The sequence below is a fragment of the Cavia porcellus genome, unplaced genomic scaffold, assembly GCF_034190915.1.
Source record: "Cavia porcellus strain 051 isolate PalLab524CR breed Dunkin Hartley unplaced genomic scaffold, mCavPor4.1 scaffold_28, whole genome shotgun sequence".
NCBI classification, from domain to species: Eukaryota; Metazoa; Chordata; class Mammalia; order Rodentia; family Caviidae; genus Cavia; species Cavia porcellus.
This window is the reverse complement of record NW_026947511.1, coordinates 50,183,223-50,206,214: the sequence shown is the minus strand read 5'-3', so window position 1 is coordinate 50,206,214 and position 22,992 is coordinate 50,183,223. Positions and strand designations below refer to the sequence as shown.

Genomic DNA, 22,992 nt, shown 5'->3' with positions numbered 1-22,992 from the left:
GATTCAAGTCACTTTACTCCATTTTGTTTCACTACAACATAATGCCACAGGTAAGACACCTTAAACACAAAAAAGTTTTAATTTTTACCCTTTTAGAGTCTTAGAAGTTCAAAGCTAAGCTGCACCTCAGACAAAGGACTTCTATCAAGAACATATAAATAACTAAAAGTATCAGGTCCCCAAATTCAAAGATTCCATACAAAATGGACATATGAGAGGGATTCACACTTCTCAGATGAAGAAATGGAAATGGAAAATAAATATATGGAAAAATATTCATCACTGGTCATTTGAGAAATACAAGTTAAAATAACACTGAGATTCTATCTCACTTCAGAAAGAATGGCTGCCATCAAGAAATCAACTGATACCAAATGTCTGCAGAGCTATGAGGAAAAAGGAACACTTCTCCACTGTTGGTGGGAGTGTGACTGGTGCAGCCACTGTGGAAATCAGTATGGAGATTGCTCAAAAAACTAGGGTTGGAGGGCATTAGTGGCATAAGTGCCTGCCTGGCAAGCACAAGGCCATGAGTTTGATCACCAGTGCCCCCTACAAAAAAAGCTAGGATTGGAAGTCCCATTTATTCCAGCTATTCCCATTCTGGGTATTTTTTCCAGAAAAATTCAAAATATCATGGCACAGTGATATACATTCACACATGTTTATAGCAACACGATTTATAGTACTGATACCATGGAAAAAACCCAAAAGCTCATCAACTGCAGAATGGATAAAAAAGATGTGGTATAACATCAGCAGGCAAGCCCAGTCTGGGAACCAGCACCACGCATGGGCTGCCACCTGACTGGAACAGACAGACATCACACCTTTTCAGCATAAGAGATGAAAAATAAGATGTACAAACCATCTCACAGCCATACCCACCATAAGTGACAAGCTTATCTGGAGAAACACAGGCTGTAAGAATTGCTATGGAAGTGAAATGCAACTGGATACCTGTGGTGCTTTGGTGTTTTACTAGCATTGCAGTTCGAGGGCAGTAGTCTATCATGGGTTCAGAAGATAGTGGTACGTATGCAGTGTGATATCTGGTGGGATCCCCTTCCAATGGTTGCAGCCAATTTTTATTCCCTATGGTCTTGTTTTGGAAGTCCTATTTCATTTCCACTGTTTTGTTGGGTTGGGTTTTATTCTCTTTTGTTTTGTTTGATTTTGTCAAATATGATGGCAGGGACAGCTATTTGAAAGATAGCAAGATAAATCCTGGTAGCATTTTGGATTTACCATAGGCTTATTTTGACATCCATTATTGCATTCATTGTTTGGTTTTTCTTGTTCCTACTATATTCTGTTCTGTTTGATTTTTACTATGTCTGAAATTTTCTGCAGAAAACTTGAAGACATTAAAAGTCATTATGGTAACTATTATTGATTTCATAATGTTTTGAAGTTCTGCATCTTTTAAACTTGTTTGTTTTGATTGATTTTATTCTGCTTTATTCTCTTTTAAAACAAAAAAGAACTTCCCAATAGAGTGAAGAGAAATAAAAAACTTACAAATTAAAATTTAAAAAAAAATTTAAGTAAAAATGTTTTGTTTTTTTACAATGGAATATTATTTGGCTATGAAAAGGATAATCTTGAGGCTTTTATAGGTAAATGGAGCCAACTTGAGACCATATTTATAAGTGAAATAAATAAAACTCACGTTTATAAATATGGTATTGTTTTCCTAACGTAAAAAATAGAAATCTGAGAGAATAATAAATCCAAAACATACAATAGATATTACAGTAATAAAAGGAACACACAGTGCTCAAAAGTACAGAACTACAGGGATAGGTGAAAGGAAAAAAAGAAGAATGGAAAAGTTTATATGTATATTGGTAAACATATATAAATGTATGCATGTATATGTTCGCTAGATAGATAACTATACTACTAACCTCTGTTAGTTCACCAAAAAGAACCGTTTGTGCTGTCATTGATTGGTCACTTTTATATCTAGATTCCATAACCTCAAAAACTAATTCTGAGATGACAATATGCAATATATTACCTGGTGTTAATTCCTTACTTTTTTATTTTTTGAAATTCTATATCATTTCTATGCTTTTTTCTGTGTTGTTTTTTAAAATATAAATAATCAATCAAAAATACTACATTATCTCACTTGTTTGAGCAACTCAAATTATAAATAAGGACAAGGCTGTATAAGGGATATGGTGAAATCAGAAGACACTTTCAAAAAAGAAAATGAAACTAGTGAGAAAGCAGAGGGCAAAGAATGAAAGGAATAGAAAAGAAGGAAAATGGAAACAAATCTTTGTGAATGAGGAGGAGAAGCAGAAATGAAGGGAGGGGAGGGAAATGGGAGAAAGAAAAGGACAAATCGAGGTGTATCACATACAGTTACAAATTCCCTATGATGAATGTGGTCATCATATATACCTAAACTGCTCCAAAAATTTAATTAAATTTTTAAGTACAATCAAATAAGGAAAGTTGGCCTTTCAAAAAAATTTTCTCATGGTAAGTTGATAATATGAATTTACACAAGTTTCTAAAGTAAGGGAAGCAAACACATGTATATCAATGTTGTTTATTACTGTTGTGAGTACTGAATATGTGGGGAAATGACTGAATTAATATAGGATTTTTCTTTCCTTCTGTATTTCTCAGGAACCCTATACAATTGCTTGTTGAAAATACCATATCTGTCATTCTCTCAGTGACTCTGAAGTTGGTTTGCTGTTCCATATCCCGCACGCATGGTCACCCCAATTTCCTCCTGCATTGTGTATACCAAGATCTTTGTACATCTAAGGTATTACCAGGATAATACCAGAATTAAGAAAATTTGTATAATTGGACAACAATTTCTCCATGAACTTACAGTTAGGAAAAGACTATTTCCACTGGGCATGAGGTCAGATGTTTCATATCTGAAAATAGCTAAAACTGAACCAGCACCTTAAGAAACCACACAATGTTAACATAGATAAAATTTTATGATCATCAATAAATCTGAAATCAAGACAAAGTTTTAATAAAGATTTTGAGTTGACATGAAAAACTGAGTACTTCAGTATACATAGTTTTATACAATATTCTATTCCAACCTGAAAATAACAAAGGAAAGAAGATAAAATTATGAAACCTGAAAAAAGGCTATTTCCAATATATATCCCCCTACTTCATCAACTTTCAATCTAGGATAAGAAGTAGAGTTCATCATTCTTCAGCTTTATATAAAAATAACAGAAAAAGTTTCACGATTCATTTGATAGCTACAAGTGCCTTTCATTTCTCAACATTTATAAGTTCATATAAATATTATTTAGGATAATCACAGGGTAATAAACAATTTTGTAACAAGCAAACTTTCATTCCGAGTCTAATTTTTAAAACCACAGTTGGCAATTATTTTTGCAAATATTTTAAAAAGAAAATGAAATCACATCTTAGAGATAGATCAAAGGGCAGTGCCAGAAATTTATTCCAGGACCAACTGTACTTAACTATGTCATAATTTTTAGTGCCATACACTAAACTTTATGGTGAGGCACCGAATCATTAGAGCCATAGAGATAAGATATGGACCAAGGACAAAGCACTTAGTTGTGTGTCAAAATTTTAACTAGAACAGAGTTCAGAACAGTTTTTGTCTTTCATTCTTTGATTAGTATGATAACACAGTTCTTGAATCTGCACAGGCCCCCCTTTACCCCTCCTTGTAAGACTCAGAATGAACTGGCAGATAAAAGATAAGAAGCACAGAGCTATTCATTGAGGCCTTTGCTTCCTGAGCCTGGACCCAAGTGTAAACATTTAGAAGTTGATTTTATTAGTTACTTTAAATTTAATTTTTCATTCACCTGTATTATTTGTACATATTTATGAAGCACAATATGATGCTTTAGTTCATGTATATATTGAGTAAAAACCAAAGAGTAAATAGATAGCCATTATCTTAAAATTTTATAATGTTTTCATGACTGCATATTCACATTATAGAATAAAGACTTTCATATTGCTATGTTGGTATATACAGGTAATACATTTTGATGGTGTTCACTGACTGCCCACCTCTTTTTTCCCTCCCTCCTCTGATGGTTCTCCTTCTTCATCTATAAAATTCTACCTTCTGTATGATGAGCATAGTCAAACTCTTCTATTTTGAAATATACACTGCAATAGTAATTATACTGAATGGCATAAAACATCAAAATTTATTCCTTTTATCTCACTATAACTTTGTACCTGTTGAGAAAGCTCTCTTCTCCCTATTCCACTATTCTTCTCTGTCCCTCATTATCACTATTTTGTTCTCAGTCTCTATAATGTTAACTTTTTTAGATTTATCTCCCATAAATGAGGGAGATCATGTGGTATTTGTAACTCGGTGCCTGACTTATTCCATCTAACATCATGAATCCAAGTCATCCATGTTGTCACAACTAACCACATTTTATACTCTAAATGACCAAATAAGGAGGACCCAAAATGGCTGAATAGAAGAGGAGTCACACTGAAGAGACTCAGAGAGCAACTAAAAATCCAGGTAACTGGAAGCAGGAGACAAACATATGTAAATCCTAATACAGCAAAATCAATTTGAAAAACAATATGGCTTTCTTTCAGCAACATTTACAAAAATATTCCTGTTATATTGTTGTAAGTTTTTCCTTTGATGTATGGGTTGGTGACCTGCTTTGTGATTTTAGTGTCAGATTAGTGCTTCCCTTCTAAAAACTCCTGAGAATATCCTGACCCCTAGGCAATGAAAGACACTGAAGTTTCAGAAAAGTATCTTCATACAAAATCTCTGACCACCAATTAATGATGTCATCCAACTCTGATGCTGATTGGTTCTTTGACACTGAAATTACCCAACCCAGCATCACATGAAAAGCATCTTGCTTCTCAGTGTTTTTGGACTGGTGGCCATGAGAATAGAGCTCACTGAGTGAGATTAGTCTGCTCCTCTCTGACCCAATTCTCTCCTGTCTTCCAGAACGCTGTGTCTGTGGCTTCCCAGAGACTCAAGTGTAGCAGCTCTGACAGTGACACTGATGATGCTGAGACCTCCTGTGGCTTTGGTCAGGGACACACAATGTAAGTGCACACCTCAGGTGCTGAGCTACTAAGGGTGGATGGGGGAAGATGGGAGGTCATATTTTACTTTGTCAGAGCCAAGTCCCTTACAAAATCCTACTGTGTTTTTTTTCTTGTGACCACTTATTACTATCATGTGAGTCTCAAATTATTTCCACAAAGGATCCCTGATTCTTGTCCACCTCCTAAGAATTCCATAGGGAATGAATGCATAGCCCATATGACCCCAACTCTGCTCCAAATAAACCACTCTAACCTGGTCTGAGATTTCCTTTGGGGTTTTAAAGGACAGAAGTGTAATGGTGCTAATTTCCTGTTTAGTTCTTCCCTCTTTCCAGTTGAGTTATGCCAGGAAAAGGAAGCTTTCTCTAGAAATTAAATGTGGAGCTGCAACCTTCCCCCTGGAATAACCTCCCACGTTGCTGCCTGTGTACCATGTGAGGTCATAGCAAGAGGCATCTTTGGTTATCTTCTCTTTTCCCTTAACTGTAACATTCAGGAAGCCTGTGCCTCTGTGCTGGAGGTGCTCTGATGCAGTTGGGGTTAGGATGCTCTCTTTCTCCTGTGGAAAGTGATAGAATTTTTGGCAAGGCTAAATAGATAAGAAATGTGAAATAAAATTGGCCTTTAAGAATGTGGAGAGAGACACCCTGACCTTTGGATTCTGGCTTTCTCTCTGCCCGACATGTGGTGTGGGAGCATACACATAGCTTAGGTTTGGGATGGTGCCTAAGGGGCATTACTGATGCACAGGTAGCCCATTTGAATTCATTTCACATCACAGGAAAATTGACTGTTATGGGAAAGATGACCTCAAGATAGAGCCCCTTGGTTCCGCTTCCCAGACTCTCACTGCTGCAGCTTCCAGCTTCCATTGCAGGTCAAAAATCCTTTCATTCCCATCTTTTTATTATTAGGAAAAAGGGCAACATTTTTCTTTCTTTTACTGATTCCTGCTGAAATAGGGTGCTGTACTGGAGTTTAGGAGGGTTGATGGGATGACGGTTGATGCCTATGTAGAAGATGGTTAACAGGTGTTTTAACCAGGACAACTTTATCACTGGTAAATGCTCACAAGTTAGACTGGAAAAACAAAGAGACAAGGTGTTGTGAGTAGGTGGGTCACTATCATATTGAAGGACCCAGATGAGGTAGAATTAAAAGTACCTTTGATTTAGATATGGCATTTTTCAGAACCATGTTGAGATAGAATCATTGGCACGGTGAGGTAGAATTATGAAAAATAAGTGTGAGGTTAGGAGCAGGGAAGTTATGAGAGGTGATTATCCCCCCATCTGAAAGGGTAAAATTTGAGAGGGTAGGTAAGTAGGTAGGTGGGACTTATCTCTGGTATGTATGATGTGGGAGTCTTTAGGAAAGACTGTTGAGAGTCCTGCTGTAAAAAGGATAATTAATAGAATGTAAAAAATTAGGAACCAAATTGGATAACAAACATGACAGCCTGAGAGTTGTGGATGTGAGGACTTGGTGAGGTGGGGATGAGTGAACAAAAGTATGGTTAGATCTAGGGCTGGGAGGGCACCACTTAGCCTGAGTGATGTGAAACCAGGATGGCAGTCTGACAATTTTGACCACTGTTAAGGTTGCCAAAAAGACCAGGTATGGACCACTTCAACTTGGGTGTAGTACTTGTGATGGTTTTAAGTAACAGGACTTTAGTAAGTGTATCAGCAGTCTCCCTGGTTGTGGGAAAGGCTTTTATTTATCCTGAAAAAATACAAACAAAGGTGAGAATATAAAATTTATTTGTCAATCTTCAGGAGGGTTGTGTCTGAGAAATTGGTGAATAGGAAAGGAAGTGGGTGCTAAGTATCCCCGAGGAGAGCATTTACTAGTGATAACAGGTGTAAGCTCTTGAGACCTCAGAGTCTGGGACAGTCTGCATAAACACAAAGGAATAACAAGGCATTTTTAAGATCTAGGACTATAAAGTGAGTGGTGGAGGGAGGGATATGAGAGAGCATGTTATAAGGGTTTGGCACCACTGGGTGGATTGGGGTAACAGCACTACTGAGTATCATAATGTCCTGTACCAGGAGATAGGACCCATCAGGCTTGAGTACCAGGAGAATAGGAGTACTCTAGGAGTGGGTAAGTTTAAGAAAACCATTGTCTAAAATGTGCTTAATTATAGGTTTAAGTCCCTGTAAATGTTTGGAAGCTAAGGGATATTGGGGAACACAAGGAAGAATTGGAGGACCCATGAAATGAATTAAAATAGGAATGTCATGGGCAGTGCAGTTGGGATTGGAGGTATCTCAAACTATGGGATCTACCAGAGAAGAAGCAGGTTTGTAACCTGCATGAAATAGGCCCTATCTGTAAGGCTGCATAGGTTGGACATCAATACCCCCTATAGAGACTGAGGACTTAATATACTGGCCTGAAAACTCAGGAAGAACCCTGTACATGGACTCTGTGTCCACAAGCATAGAGCATGTCTTACCTGAGAACTCTAGTGGGACTTGGGGCTCTGAGAAGGACACCTTAATGGGGGCTGTGGACCCCGAGCCCCATCAGTCTTCAGTAGCAGGTCCAAACAGATCTGTCAATGATGAATCTGGCAGGGTTGGCATTTCCTGTGAGGGCTAGAAGTTAGGAGGATGGTTTACACACTCTCTGGTGGCTAGGACAGTCGCTCCAGTATCCCTGGGGCAAGGCCCCAAAGTAGTGCCAGGATGGGCAGTCTCTTGCTCAATATCCTTCTGCTGCATTTGAAGCATGGCCCAGGAGGGGCTCAGGCAGCTCCACTTTGTGTCAGTGTACCTGTCTCACAGCTCCAAGTGTCACTGCTATAAGATCAGATTGTTATTTTTATCTCTGTCATTGAAAACATGAAAATCCTTATTAAGAAAATTTCCCTATGTGGTTTGAGGGTGAAGTTTAGCCATCTGATTTTTGGAGGATGGTTTTTAAAATTAATATTAATGTTTTATTTAGGAGAGAGTTCAATAGAGTGTCATTTAATTCCAGTTGAGTATAGTTAATTATGGCTCGTTGGAGGGCTGAGCCAGGGCAGGCAGACAGGCTGGGAAAGGCTCAACCTGGCCCTTGCCTCAGTGTTGGTCTTGTTGTTTCACATGCATCATTTAAACTTTCTGGAAAAGATCTGGTGGATCCCAGTAAAAGGAATCCAAAAGGAATTTATAATTATCTCTTAATTTTAGTTGTTGAACGTCTAGAACCTGAAGATGTACTGATTGATAACAGTACAGTACAGAATAGGCAGTAAGCTCAACATAGAACATTAAATGGCTATCAACCATGAGCGTTTTAACATTTGAACACTGAAGAAATTTGTGAAGCATCTCTAAGCGTATGTCTGGATCTGAAAGAAAACATTTGTCATCATACATTACAATAAATTCTTGTTTAAAAATTATTATTTGACTGGTTTCCTAATGTTGGTCTGATTTTTATCTCTTGACTGGAACACAAGAAAAAGGCAGCAGAAACAATTCCAATTGTATATTTGAATGCATGTAAATACCATCAGATCAGCAACAATGAATAGTCTTAGTCATATGAACTTTAATTGAGGTGTCTCCCATAAGGCTTATGGAGATTACTGTAGGCTTCAGTCGATAAACAAGGCTGGTAAAATTATCAGGTGAACACTTCCCCATTCATCAATTTAAGTCTTGTCTAATGTCTCCTCAGCCCAACAGGTTTTATTTAACCAGTTTTAGTACCATTTTAACCAGCTGGCCAACTAGGTGGAAGCATGTTTTTTTATCTATAATCCAAACAAAACTTGATTAAATGGTTTGAGAATACAAAAAAAAAGAAAAAAAATGTTGAGCTCAAACAAGAAGGAACAGCTATTCACAGAGCAGGCAAATGGATAAACATGGACAGATAACTGTACAGTATAAATGGACTGAACAAACAACAGATATATCTTATAAAATCAGAGTACACTCAAATATATTTGGCCAATTTAATAGAGATCTTTTGAAATAAGAATTGGCCTCTTTTTGTCCCACCGTGCTCTGTTTCTTCCTCTGAGCTGACCTTCAGAGCTGTGCTGCACATGTGCTCAGGGGGCTGAGGCTGATACTGCTTGGCAGCATTGTGGAGCACACAGGGTGGGAGGAGCACACAGGAGGGTGGAGCAAGCAGAAAGATGGAGCACACAAGGGGGCGGAGCACAAAGGCAGTGCCTGGAGCTGGGCAGCAGTGTGAGAGCCTAGAGCAGCCCACACAGCCCCATTGTTGTGCACTGGGCACACCCAGCCTGTGCCACCTGCACTGCAGGCACCGCCAGCATGCAGCCCAACGCTATCCATGCATAGCTCCCCCAACACTGTCTGTGTGCACCTCCCCCATCACAGCTTGCATCTGGAAAGGTGGACTGGCACCCAGCACAGAAGGGCTTGAGAAATCAGTAAACAGGGAGAAAAGGATGGCGCTGAGAAAGCTGCGGGATTTGGTGTGTGAGATATAGGGAAGAAGCTGTAAAGAAAGAAAGAAACTTCTAAGTGTCAGGATGGCAAGGATCCAGAGGAACAGAGGGAAAGAGAGACACATTCTTAAAACAAAGTTGGAGAGTTTTTGCAAACTTGTTTTCAATGTGATAAGCTACAAATAAAAGATCAGCTTTTTGGTTTTAGGTAGTCTTTTGAACCAGGCACCTCATGGGTATGTTTTTTGGGGTGCAGGAAGTGATCAAATAACAGGCACATGAGCCTATGGACCATAATCTAAGCCAGGTCAGGCCATCACCTGACCTCTTAGACTGAAGGTAATCAGTTCCAAAACTCATGTTCTTGGTCATCATCAAAAAAGGCACCAGTGGATTTTCTGTGCATTAGTAATGGCTCTGCATAGGGTCTGCCTCAAGGGACATGAGGGCATTACCCCAGTCCAGGGAATGGAAAGAAAATCTTACATGGGGCCCAGTCCCACCACAGAGTAAACTTTGGACAGGGTCGGCTCACCTGCAGTAAATGAGTTAGACCAGTATTGTTTGCAAACCAGTGGAGACAAGTTTAGCTGCTCCCAAGTGATGAGAAGTGAGGAATTAATCCAGTATGTAGTCCAGTCCATGAACCAGAAGGGGACTCAGACTGTGAGGGTTGAAGGAGTCACTTGTCTGCCATTCCCAGTCAGGGAACCATCTCGTAGAATTTTCAGTGTGGCTAAAAAGATAGAAATATGAAATAAAAGTAGCCTTTTTTTAAAGAATGTGGAGAGAGACTCCATGACCTCTGGAGTCTGGCTTTCTCTCTGCCCAACACATGGTGTGGGGCATACATATAGCTTAGGCCTGGCATGGTGCCTAAGGGGCATTACTGATGCACAGGTAGCCTACGGGAATTGATTTCTGGCCACAGGAAAATTGCCAAGGTGTGGGAAAGGTGACCTCAAGATAGAGCCCCTTGGTTCAGCCTCCCAGGCTACCACCACTGCAGTTTTTCATCCTAGGTAAAATCCTTTCTGAAAGTACCTTTCATATGATGCAAAACAGTAAGTACTTGAAATAACCCTGTTGTACTCTATTTAAAAAACAAGACCCCGTGGTGAAAAACGGGGCAAGACCCCAAGATGACAAATGGGGCAAGACGTCTTTTTAAAAGAAGCGCTTTTATTTTAGCTGGCCCAGCGACACAGTGCAGATGGAATTTGCAAAGCTGTGCAACTGAGTTAGAGTTTTTTTTTTTTTTGGTCTTTTTCCTTTTTATCAGTACCAGGGATCAAACTCATGACTGCCTGCTTGCAAGGCAGGTGCTTATGGCGCTGAGCTAAATCCCCAGCCCCTGAGTTAGAGTTTTGACTGATTTTTATAGTTCATTTATGATTAGCTCATTGATCATTAAGTACATAGTGATGAGAAACAGAAATAAGGTGGGCCTTTGTTCCCCTTTGCTTGAGGTCAGAGGCATTTCACAGTGGGTAGTTAGCCAACTCCTAGCCCTTGGTCTGCCAATTTCAAGAACATTTGTCTTTCGTAAAGGGAACAATGGTTGACACAGCATCATTTGTCTCTTACAAGGGGAACAAAAGTTGACATTGCACAGGTCACTGGGGGGGGTGATGCATTACAGAACAGCAGAATGACGTGGTCAGTTAATTTATAACTATGTGGTTGGTGCTTGGTTACTAGGGTAATGAGCTCAGTACAGAATGACAATATTACTAATTATCTTTTTAAGTAACTAATTTTGTTAATTATCTTTTAATCAATTATTTTAATTTTTAGCATCTTAGTATAACATTCCCTACTGATTTTTGTCAGTGATCCAAATCATTGGCTCATGGAATTTTCAAGCACTGGTATTTGTTCATAAACTTGTGTCCTTAAAACTATGAGTTTCATTGTTTGAACCTGGTCTTTGACATAATTTACTAATCTGTTTATAATGTAAGGTCCAATTGTTAAACAAGTAAGTAAGATTAAGAGGTCTGGAGGCTGCTATGATTAACGTTGTCAAGCAGGGAGATAGAGAAAACCATCATTTAAACCAATTCTGTTTAGCTTGTCTGGCTTGTTCTCATTTTTGTAGCTGTCTTTTAAGGCTGGCCATACTTTGTGTGATAACCCCATAATGATTGGCATACAAACAACAATTTTTTAAATGCCAGACAGAGGCCTCCTTCCTTTAGGAACAGGAGATCTAGACCCCACCAGTTTTGTAAAACCAGCTCAGTAGGTGAACTTAAAGAATCGTCTAATTTGGAGACAGAGTCACTAAGGGCTGTTAAATCTTGGTCAATGAGTGCACGTAAGTGTCTATAATTTTGGTCTTTTGACTATCAGGCTGGACACTCTTAAACCTATTGACCTTGTTATCTCAATTTTTAGTAATACAGGTAATAATACAGGATTTTTTTTGTTTTTACTGGATCTCAAAAAGAGCAGCGAGTTTTGATTCTCCCATGTGAGTGGACTGATGAGCTTGTTGGATGACTTTTTATCTCAAGGCCTTGCAGAGGAGGACTCGATTATCAGGCAGTTGGTACCAGCCCCCAGGGATATCAGACTTTGCTTGGAGTTGAGCTGCCAAATGTAAGTCTTTTTGAGTGCAAAAGGGCTCTGACAGAGTGGGTGGAATCAGTAGCAATGCCGGGATTGTCTCAATCCCCACTGATTTTGTGGCTGCTTTCTGGATAACTGCATCTGTTAGATTATTTAATATCCATATTCCTTGGCATCCAAATGGCAGCTAACAAATCTAAAACTTGGGGAGCATTTTTATCTTTTGGCCCCCTTAAGTCAATGAACCTCATTCCTGATAAATGGCCCCATGAACATGGGCAGTAGCAAATGCATATCTGCTATCAGTCTGACAAATTGAGGGCCTCAGTGAGGGCAATGAGTTCAGCCCATTGGGCTGATGTTTTTGGCTCCAAGGTTTGTTCCCATAGAATCTGAGAATCTGTGACAGCGGCTCCTATGGCCTGCTTACCTTGATAGATTTGACTGCTTCCATCAGAGAAATATGATGGAACTCTGGAAAGTGGCTCGTCTGTCAAGTCTGGTCAAAGCCCCATGAAATGATCAGAGGGGCAAGGAGAGGTCATCATCAGGCAGCTGAGTATCTGGGTTTAAAAACACTGTCCCCTTGAAACTGATGATAGTCAGATCCAGAAGTAATGCCTGATAGGCAGCCATCCATCCAGTGAAGCTTTGATGAGAGTCTCCAGTTAACGAGAGGAGATAATTAAAAGTTTTTGTCCAAATGTCACCTTTTGGGCCATTTTCACCAGGAGGCAATCATCTGCAGGCAAGGCTGCCATTGGGCTGCCACATTATCAAGTCTCTTGGAAAGATAGGCAATAGGCCTTTGCCATGGTCCTAAACTCTGGGTCAGTACTCTTTTGTTCTCCCTTGTTTTTTATCAACATAGAGGGAAAGAGGTTTTTGTAACTTTGACAGAGCCAGAACTGGAGCTTCTGTTAAGGCTGATTTCAATTGCTGAAAAGCCTGGTCTCTTGAGTCTGTAATCTAAATTAGGCAATATCTTATGGCTCCTAGAAATTCTCATCTTTGCTTTTTAGTCACAGGAACTGGAATCTGTTGAATGGCTTGCACCAGCTTGGAGGAAAGAGTCAGTTCTAAGCAAACTCTAATAACTAACTGAGGGGCATTTTTTTAAATCTCTCAAGTCTTTGCAACTTTCGCTTAATATCAGGTGCCGACAGTTACAAAGGTATTATTAATGGCCCTTGCCTTTTTTAGGTGCTACCAGATCTACAGGTGTACAAATGTAATAGACCTCTAGCAATCTCTCCAGAAACCCCGAGGGAGACTCATCATCCAATTGTCTCACCTCTGCTACCTTGGACAAATTGGTGGGTTTTCTGGCAGCCCTTAAAGGCTTCTGAGAACAATTGGCGATACTGAATGAGAGCCTTGTTACCTCTGGTTGTCCAATAGGGGTGGGACAAAGGGAAAACACGGTTCTGGCATTCGGGATCAGAGGATAGGTTTTTATTTGGAATGCACACTGTTTTTTATCCCACAACATGAATGTTTTTTTTTCTTTTACTGTAAACAAAATCTGCAAGATCTGCTGGCAGTCATCACAAGTGGGTGATGAATGGAGAAGACAAATTCTAAAAGAGAAATAAGGCCCTGAGGATCCTTAGAAAAAGAGGGGTGAGGAAGAGCAGTCCAGCAATTCTGAATGCTGATGGCTTTTTGTCCAGATGGGACTGAGAATTACAGTCTTTTTTAGTTTTTATTTTTATAGGCAAATATATTTTATATATGGTCAACACTGACTTTTTACCATTATATAAACTTGGGATGACAAAGGGCTCCAGTTTGTCCTCCCCTTTTTAGAATATAATCTCATTTTAATGGAAACATTTTGTAGTAAAAGTTTACTGATTCAATACTGTCAAATTCTGAACACATTTGTTTTTCTGTTTCTGTTTATTACCCATCAATTACCTTTTTTCTAGCTTTTTAGACAACATTAAAACTTTTAACAAAATCCTTCAAGTGACTTTCTTAGTAGTCTAAAATATATTAAATCATTTTATGTCTTATTACCACCTTAAAATGTTACACTTTAAAAAGTGTAACTTTTTAAACTGGCTCAATAACAGTATGACCTGGCTTTATTTGGTAAGGCCAATATGATTTTAAAAACCATAAACACACACACACACACACACACACACACACACCCCACACTCACACACAATAGTTATATATTTACATTTTAACCAAAAAACACTTTTAAAGGCATGCCAAGGTTGTACATAATCAGTCGAGGACTAAAATATTAAACAAGGTGCCACAAAAGACAAGACCAACATTAAAGACACAAACAAAGGATTTTCTGTCCATGGTTCAGTGACCTAAAGGGAAATAAATTTTCATTATGACCCTTAAGTCCAATAAGCCGCATGGAACCTGCAACAGTAGTTTAAGAGAAGAGGAAATCTAAATGTTAGTACTGAGGTAACAGATTCAAATGAACAAATGGCTCCACCGTAAAAATATACCAAGCACAAAACCAAATGGATAAAAAATCCCAAATCACAAATGGGCTAGAAGCCCTGTCCCGGAGGGCGTCCTGCTCCGGTGCAGAAGGAGCCAGCCAAGCTCCTCTGCAACTTCAAAGGTGCGCACTCAAATTACAAAGAACAAAAGATCCAGATACTTACAGATGTTTCAAGCCGATCAATCGGTGAAAAAATGTGGGGAGGGGTCCCCATGTAATCCCGGAGAGCCCCTAAATGTTGTACTCTATTTAAAAAACAAGACCCCGTGGTGAAAAACGGGGCAAGACCCCAAGATGACAAATGGGGCAAGACGTCTTTTTAAAAGAAGTGCTTTTATTTTAGCTGGCCCAGCGACACAGTGCAGATGGAATTTGCAAAGCTGTGCAACTGAGTTAGAGTTTTGACTGATTTTTATAGTTCATTTATGATTAGCTCATTGATCATTAAGTACATAGTGATGAGAAACAGAAATAAGGTGGGCCTTTGTTCCCCTTTGCTTGAGGTCAGAGGCATTTCACAGTGGGTGGTTAGCCAACTCCTAGCCCTTGGTCTGCCAATTTCAAGAACATTTGTCTTTCGTAAAGGGAACAATGGTTGACACAGCATCATTTGTCTCTTACAAGGGGAACAAAAGTTGACATTGCACAGGTCACTGGGGTGTGATGACGCATTACAGAACAGCAGAACAACGTGGTCAGTTAATTTATAACTATGTGATTGGTGCTTGGTTACTAGGGTAATGAGCTCAGTACAGAATGACAATATTACTGATAACTATCTTTTTAAGTAACTATTTTTGTTAATTATTTTTTAATCAATTATTTTAATTTTTAGCATCTTAGTATAATAACCCTAGAGATAAGGAACAACTGCAGGTTATTGTTTGCAGTGCTTAAGCCATCTTCTGAAAACCTAGCACAGTTTAGTTTTCATAATGATGCTCATCTGAGCCTTTCTATGCTATGTGCTTATCGTATGATTTGCGCATCACTGCCTTGCCCTATTGGAACAATCTTTAGAGTTTTTAAAAAATTTCTATCTCCTGTTATGTTTCTGGTTTCTTTCAAACAGGTGTGTCATGGGGGTCTCTGGCCCTCTCCATACTGCTTAGGGTCTTTCTGAAGCTTGGTGACTGGGATTTTGCTGCCCTCCCCAATTTGCTATTATCTGAGGTACAGGCAAGGACACAGGGATAGTTCAGGCTAGCCTCTAGCCTCTCAGCCAGTTGACCTGCAATTTCCTTCAGGGATTTATGTTGTACCGTGTGGACATAACCAAGTCATGACCTTTTTGTCCTTGGCTATTGGGTTCCAAACAGAGGCATAGCTCATCCCCAGCAGAGCCCACCTATCCTTTCTGTGCCAGGGGTGGCCCAGTGATGCCACTGTGGCCCAGTGCTCTGCCCAATTCCAAGATGTCCTCCAGCCAGCGACAGCAGCTGCAGGACCCAATCCCCAGCACTCACTGGTAATCAACGAAGCTTCTCCTCTTGACTCCACTCCATGCCTCGCTGCATCCTCCTACCAAAGGCTTTGGACTCAACAATTCCCATTATCAGCTGCCATGGTTTCAGCTCGACCTTGAATCACCTGACTCTAGGGCACTCCTAGTCCAGCGGGGACCTGTTTCAGTGAGTGTACAGGGCTCCAGCCCTCCACTCATGTTTTTCCTTCCTTCCTCACAGAGGTAGATTCAAGCTTGATGTGGTTTTCCCATGTCTAGATCAGCATCATGCCTCTTTTGAAAACTGCATGGTACAGCACCCGGCTTAGGTGCTTGGCTTTGGTGTGCAGGTTTATGGTCCTCTCTGTGGCCTCCTCTGGCAATAGGGCCCCAGGACCCAATTTCTAGTACTCACTGAGAGCCAATAAAGCTCTCCTCCTTGGCTCCACTTTAGACTGCACCAAGTCTTCTGGTCAAGGGCCCAGGACTCATCAACTCCCATTATCTTGCAGCTGTGGCTTCAGCGCGACTTTGGAACATCCTACTCCAAGGCGTGCCCAGCACAGCCCAGATTGGGGCTCAGTGAGCACATTGGGCTACAGCCCTTCACCTTCCCTTTTCCTACTTTTTCAGAAACTGAACAGAGATGCTGTGGATGAAGAATTCAGGAAACACTAATAAACACTGCATGACATGGAAAGGCCAAAAGTGAAGATATTGAACTTGCACTGATTGAATGAAATCAACAAGAAAATGTAGAATTCTTGCCACTGTCCTGTTGGGTTTGTTTTGTAATGAGACGAGCTAAAATTAACCACAAGAAATTGAGCTTGAAGGCAAGTGCTTGTGAAACACAAGTCTAGAATTTCAGAAGCAGCACTGTGTGAACCAATGTGCTCAACCTCTGTGAACAATCTGTGACATTCTGTGAGCACTGCATGACATTTTGAAGCAGACAATTTGCCTAAGGCCTGCTGACAGTGAGATGTGTAAGCAAAATAGGCCGTGGAAATAACCACTGTTGTAAACTGTTGGGCACAGGTGCTCAACATACTATACCCTGCCCGGGACTAAGAACCACGTCAGCTTCCGCAATGCCCTATGTCCCTCTCTTAATTAGCCTCCCCATGCACACTCCGTGCTCGCCCTGTGCTGACTCCGTGGTGATATGTGATTGGTCACGGCCGAATATATAAGCCAGAGAGTGCGGTAATAAAGCGGCAGTTCCTGTTACCAACAAGAGTGTCCACTGTCTCATTGGGGGACTGCGCCAGTCAACTGGTGGCCCATACGGGGAACCTCTCTCTCCGATGGAACAGAGATGTTAACAGGTAAAACGGTCAAATGCTGGTAGCGGGGGCTACACAGCAGGTAGCGGGGGCTACAGCGCCAGATAGCGGGGGCTATCGGGCAACCTTGGGCGGACGCGTCGCAAGGGATTGAGGAGCTCATAAAGAGAGTTCCGGGAGCCGTAAAAAGGCGGGATTGAGGAGCTCGTAAAGAGAGTTCTGGGAGCTGTAAAAAGGCGGGATTGAGGAGCTCGTAAAGAGAGTTCCAGGAGCCGTGAAAAGGCAGGCTGAGGAACTCGTAAAGAGAGTTCCAGGAAGGGATTGAGGAACTCGTAAAAAGAGTTCTGGGGCCGTAAAGAGGCCAGGTTTCGGGGCGCCTTGAAGGGGCACGGGGATTAAGCTGTCCCCGGAAAGGAACATTTGCTTTAAGACGGTTAAGACGGGAAAGGAAACTAACCTTAAGATGGGCAACACTGCCAGTCAGCCGCTGTTAATTGCTTTGAGTGACTTACTGAGAGAAAAGGGACTGAAAATAAAATGAAAGCAAATCCAAAATTTTCTAGACCAGGTTGATAAGGTAGCACCTTGGTTTGGTCCCACAGGCTCTGTCACAATCCCTAATTGGGACAAACTAGGGAGAGACCTAGATTTTGCAGCAGAAAATGGCCTCCTAGAACCAGGAGTTAGACCTCTTTGGGTGATAGTGAGGAGTTGCCTCGCAGATGCTACATGTCATGACCATATAAGGGCAGGCGCCATGGCGCTCGGCCACCATCAGACAGAATCTTCCTGCGAGCAATCTTGTGAGCCCAGTGTTGCAGGTGAGGCGGCTGTCCCTGACCCAGAGAGTGAGGACTCGTCAGATAGTGAAGAGGAGGAAGAAGCACACAAAATAGCGGACGCAGCGGACGCTGGAAAGGAGGAAGTTAGACACCCAAAGTCAGGTGAACTCAATTAACAGAATTGGTAACTATTTGCACCTGATCAACCTCAATTAACAGAATTGGTAACTATTTGCACCTGATCAACCTCAATTAACAGAATTGGTAACTATTTACACCTGATCAACCTCAATTAACAGAATTGAAGATCATTATAGAGGTCTTTAAGCAATACCTACAACCCTTTAACCTACTCTCAGACTCACATTATGTTGTCCTGCAAGTGTTAGAGATCTTGGGCCCTATCCAGGAATCCTCCAGAGCCCATTCTCTTTTCCTGGAGCTCCGCACGCTATTAGGCCAGACTACAGAGACCCCAGTGCGTGTTTTTCATAGCAATGTTTCAGGGGTGAGGAGCAACGATTCCTTCACACCCTCCACATACAAGTCTCAAAAGGTCTTCAATATCACAAAAACCCCAGTCTGCCTGCAAGCTCCCTACCTTTTTCTGTTGTTTGAAGCCACCACAAATATGATTTTTCTAAATTGCTCCACCGCAACCTGTTATGTGTCACAATGTTGGGATAACAGTACACTTTCAGCTGTCGTTATGCAGGTACCCCAGTTCGTACCGATTCCAGTTATGGCGGACCCAGACGAGTTTCCTGTGATCCAGCTCATGCGCAATAAAAGAGATTTCGGAATCACGGCCATGATAGTGACAGCTATCGTGGCGGCCTCCGCAACAGCCGCAGCTGCTGCTGTAGCATGGAGCTTTCTCTTTCATAAAGGAATGGGCAGGAATAGGGGCTCTGGCTACCATGGCCGCACTTGCCACATTTGGCAATCTACTTCTGCTCTGTCGGATTCACAGACAAAGGAATAGGGACAAAGTAATTATCAAACAAGCATTGCTGGTCATGGAATCCGGTCAAAGCCTGGCAGCATGGCTCGCCATGCTGTGACGCAGGTGTTGAGCAAAGCATTGCAGGGGGTGTCGTCCTTGGCCAGGAGACACCCCGGTCTCCAAGTCGATGAGCATGAGGGTTGGGCTTATAAAACAATACTCCCGCCCCCTCCAAAAGAGCACCAACTAGTAGTGAGGCACTGTCATGACTGCAGCGTGACACCTCACGAGGGGCACCGACCCCTGGAGACCCTGCCTCAGTTATAAAGAAAGGGGGAGATGTTGGGCATAGGTGCTCAACATACTATACCCCGCCTGGGACTAAAAACCACATCAGCTTCTGCAATGCGCTATGTCCCTCTCCTAATTAGCCTCCCCGTGCACACTCCGTGCTCGCCCCGTGCTGACTCCGTGGCGATATGTGATTGGTCACGGCCGAATATATAAGCCAGAGTGCATGGTAATAAAGGGGAAGTTCCTGTTACCAACAAGAGCGTCCGCTGTCTCATTGGGGGGCTGCACTGGTCAGTAAACCCCCAAAATATCAGTGATGAAGAACCAACTGATAATTATGAAGTTGCTAAGAATCACATAGAAAAATTTACCAATACACCATCTGATGAAGACCTTGGTTCTGAACAAATTTACTTTGCGAAGAAAAGCCCGTGCTAGGATGAGACTTTTAAAAACATAATGTTTAATCATAGATAAAATTATTTTCAAAGATATTAGAGAGTGTAAACTAGTTTCTATTCTTCTTGTGTGTGATGATGTTCACTACAAGCAAAGGGGCAATAAATGGAAAAAGTTAAAATCCAACATGTCTGAAATGTATATTTTACTTGTGAATTATTTTTTTAAAAAGGAAAATGCGAACAATCAGTGATAGGTTTTTGACAGATTTAATGGCCTCTCCAGTCATTGTCTCAAGTTCATGCCAAGAAGTCTAAAATTTTATCTTCCCTATAAAGTGCTGCTCAAGCCACGATCCTGAACTGTTTGTAAAAGGTGAACCTTTGGCTTTCAATGTGATCCATAAGATATCTGGGTTGAAATTTTATTACCAAAGGATCTTGTCCTACAGAGTGCAGGTGTGAGTCATTTTTAAACTCTATGCTTACTGCAGATTAACGATGCCTAAGAATCCACACCCACTCAAAAGCAGTCAGCCATTGATTATTAAAGCTAATATATAATACATAAACCTTAACAAATATTTGGGCAGGCTGGAGACTGTGTCCATGTTTGCAAATGGACTAGTAGAGGAAGCATAGGTAAAATATCATCTCATTAATGAAAAGGGAATCATAAATTTCAGTGTATGTTACATAGTTTATAAAAAAAAATCCCAACAAATGAAAGGAACATGACACAAAAATACACAGCATCCATGTCCTACAATTCTAGGAGTGTGGATCCAGGTCTGAAATTCCAAATGTTACCTGCACATGCACTCTGGGTTTCCTCCAGAGCCTTTGTACTTGTAGCCACAGTCGCTGGTGTCAGAAACCCTGATAACACTTGTGCCTATCCCTTGGGACTTAGAGAATCTATTATCTGTTTGCCATAGGCCCACAAAGGTGGTTCCCAGGACAAGCTCCAGTACCCCATAGGAGCTAAGGAACATAGACCCCTTTCTTTTTACAACTATTTAACATCTACTCAGTGTCCTACGCTGCTGTATATTCTTCCCTTTGCAAGCTTTCACTTTATCAGTCATGGCCAGGACTCCTAGGCCTATAGTCAGACCCTCACAACAGGGAGGCAAAGGGAACATGGTTTCTTCACAGAGGCTGTTTACAGGTTTCCAGGCTTAGGCCTTGAGAAAAGAAGGCAAGAGGTGCGAATTTTGGATCACACAAGGACTTTCTTTCTATTTGTGAATTCTCTCCCTTGTGTCACATGAGAAATTTGACGAGTACAACAAAAGTTTCTGTCTCAAGTCATCTTCCATGCTGCTCCCTGTTAACTCTATTACTCTGTGCCACAGACTGTCAGAGTGATTGCACCACTAGTCTTTCAGCAGCAGAGGAAGCATTCTTTGTTTAGTATTTTGAAATATCTAAATGGGCTTAAGAATCTATTATCACATCCCTCAACGTGAGTATTACAAAGTAAAGGAGTGCCTTGATTAGTGTTCATTAGAAAATCTAGCAATTACAATAACAAAAAAACCTTGAATCCTCTTTAAAATGCCACTAGCACTGTTACTCCCTGCGTTTCATCTGCCTCCTTGCTTCCATCTTCCTCCCATCCACTTCCGTCTTCCCAGCTTCCTGCTCTCTGGTTCCCAAGCTTCCCCGACACTGCCATGGGTTCCTTCCCTAACAGCTCCCTTCAAGATCTAAAAGACAGGAAATGGAAACCGAAACATCATTTACACTCTTAACACGATATCAGAACATTTGTCCCTTAGCAAAGATATCCCAAATCCTAACACCAATGCATTCACTTCAAGCATCAATTTAGCCTTATCATTAGTGCCTACCAAACTAGGTCTTAAGATCTTTCCAATTAAACCATATGCTTGTGGGCAACATGGTGGCCCAGGACGGATGTTAACTGCTGAATTGGAAACATCTTTGGGGATTTAAAATCAGCTCAGGTTAGGATTTGGTAAATCAGAGGAGAGCAGCTAGGCTAGAAGGCTTAGTCTTTGGATTTTTCTCCCATCATAGATAAACTGGAAAGCTGTCCAACCTTGCACCCCCCCCCAAAAAAAAAGGATGCATCAGTCCTCAATTACTGTCATAGATTTGAACAAGACTGTCAAGCAAACTACTTCAACTTGTTCTTTGTGGCTGGACTTTCTCAGTCTCAGCACTCTATTTGAACAACATGGTCTCCACTGGTAGACAAAATGGCCTGTGAAATAGCACCCCATAACTAACCAGCTGTCAGGCACCATTGAAAAAGGGAAAGAAGACTTTCCAGAGCCTTACATTTACCAGATAATGGCCTTGGAAAGGCAGGTAAAGGCAAGCACCCGCCATCCCAGACCAGAAGGCTACCTTTTCTGTGCACACAGGGTACTTCAACGTGGACTATCTTTAGTTCAAATGCAAGCTATCACCAAATCCTGACAAGTTACTCTCCACCTCCCTCTAGGCTGCCTTGAATTGGTCTGGGGGCAATTGTCTTACTTAAAAGCATTTGAAGGAATGAGGTATAAGACTGGGAACAAATTATTCAGAGCCCTGATTAATTCTTAAGCTGTGCTGTCTTTCCTTCACCCTGACAGAATTTCAGTTTCTTCCTCTCCATCTTGTTTATCAAGATGTTCATTGTGATAACCAAATAAGGAAGCTCCAAAATCTCTATCCATTTCTTTCCTGGTAGGTTTTCTTTTGGAAAGTTACTGTTTCTTGCACACTCTGTCAGTTCCCATGCATCTTTTGAGGAGACCTTGGTCTCTACATGCTCATCAACCTCTATCATCTCCTCAGCCCAAGCCACTTTCTCTGTGGCTGAAAGGGAGAAATGGGAAAAACACATTTGTTTGTTTGCTTAAAAATAGAAGTCTTTGAATGGACCCCTATGGTGCCCCAATTTCCCAACTGGCCTACCAGAAGGACTTTTATATTTGACTCATGATCTGACTCACTGGGATACAGACAATATGTTCCAATGGGGAAAGCAGTATTATCGCAGGTCCTCACTCACCAAGGCATCTCACGGTTACCAACTTCGTCATCCTGCTTCATTTACAACTTGTCAGACCACCTTCCCAACTACAGAATGTCTTTCCCTATCTGTGTACAAATATATTACCCTAATTTAAAATTCATTCCCCCTCAGTTTTGTTTATGTTGAATTTTTATATATTAGCAATGTTTGCAGTGCATAGTATTTTCATTCCTCGTGGGGAGTCGGTACATGTGTGTAACATACCTGAATTCTTTATTTCATC

The 22,992-nt window shown here is 41.1% G+C and overlaps 1 long non-coding RNA gene across 1 annotated transcript; it reads left to right on the top strand.

Annotated features, from left to right (window-relative positions):
• The first annotated feature begins 3,084 nt into the window (after nt 1-3,084).
• Nucleotides 3,085-17,245, top strand: LOC134473746 (uncharacterized). Its single transcript, XR_010044161.1, has 3 exons — nt 3,085-4,528; nt 4,982-5,082; nt 16,639-17,245. It is a non-coding gene; the product is annotated as an uncharacterized LOC134473746 (long non-coding RNA).
• Nucleotides 17,246-22,992: the final 5,747 nt, after the last annotated feature.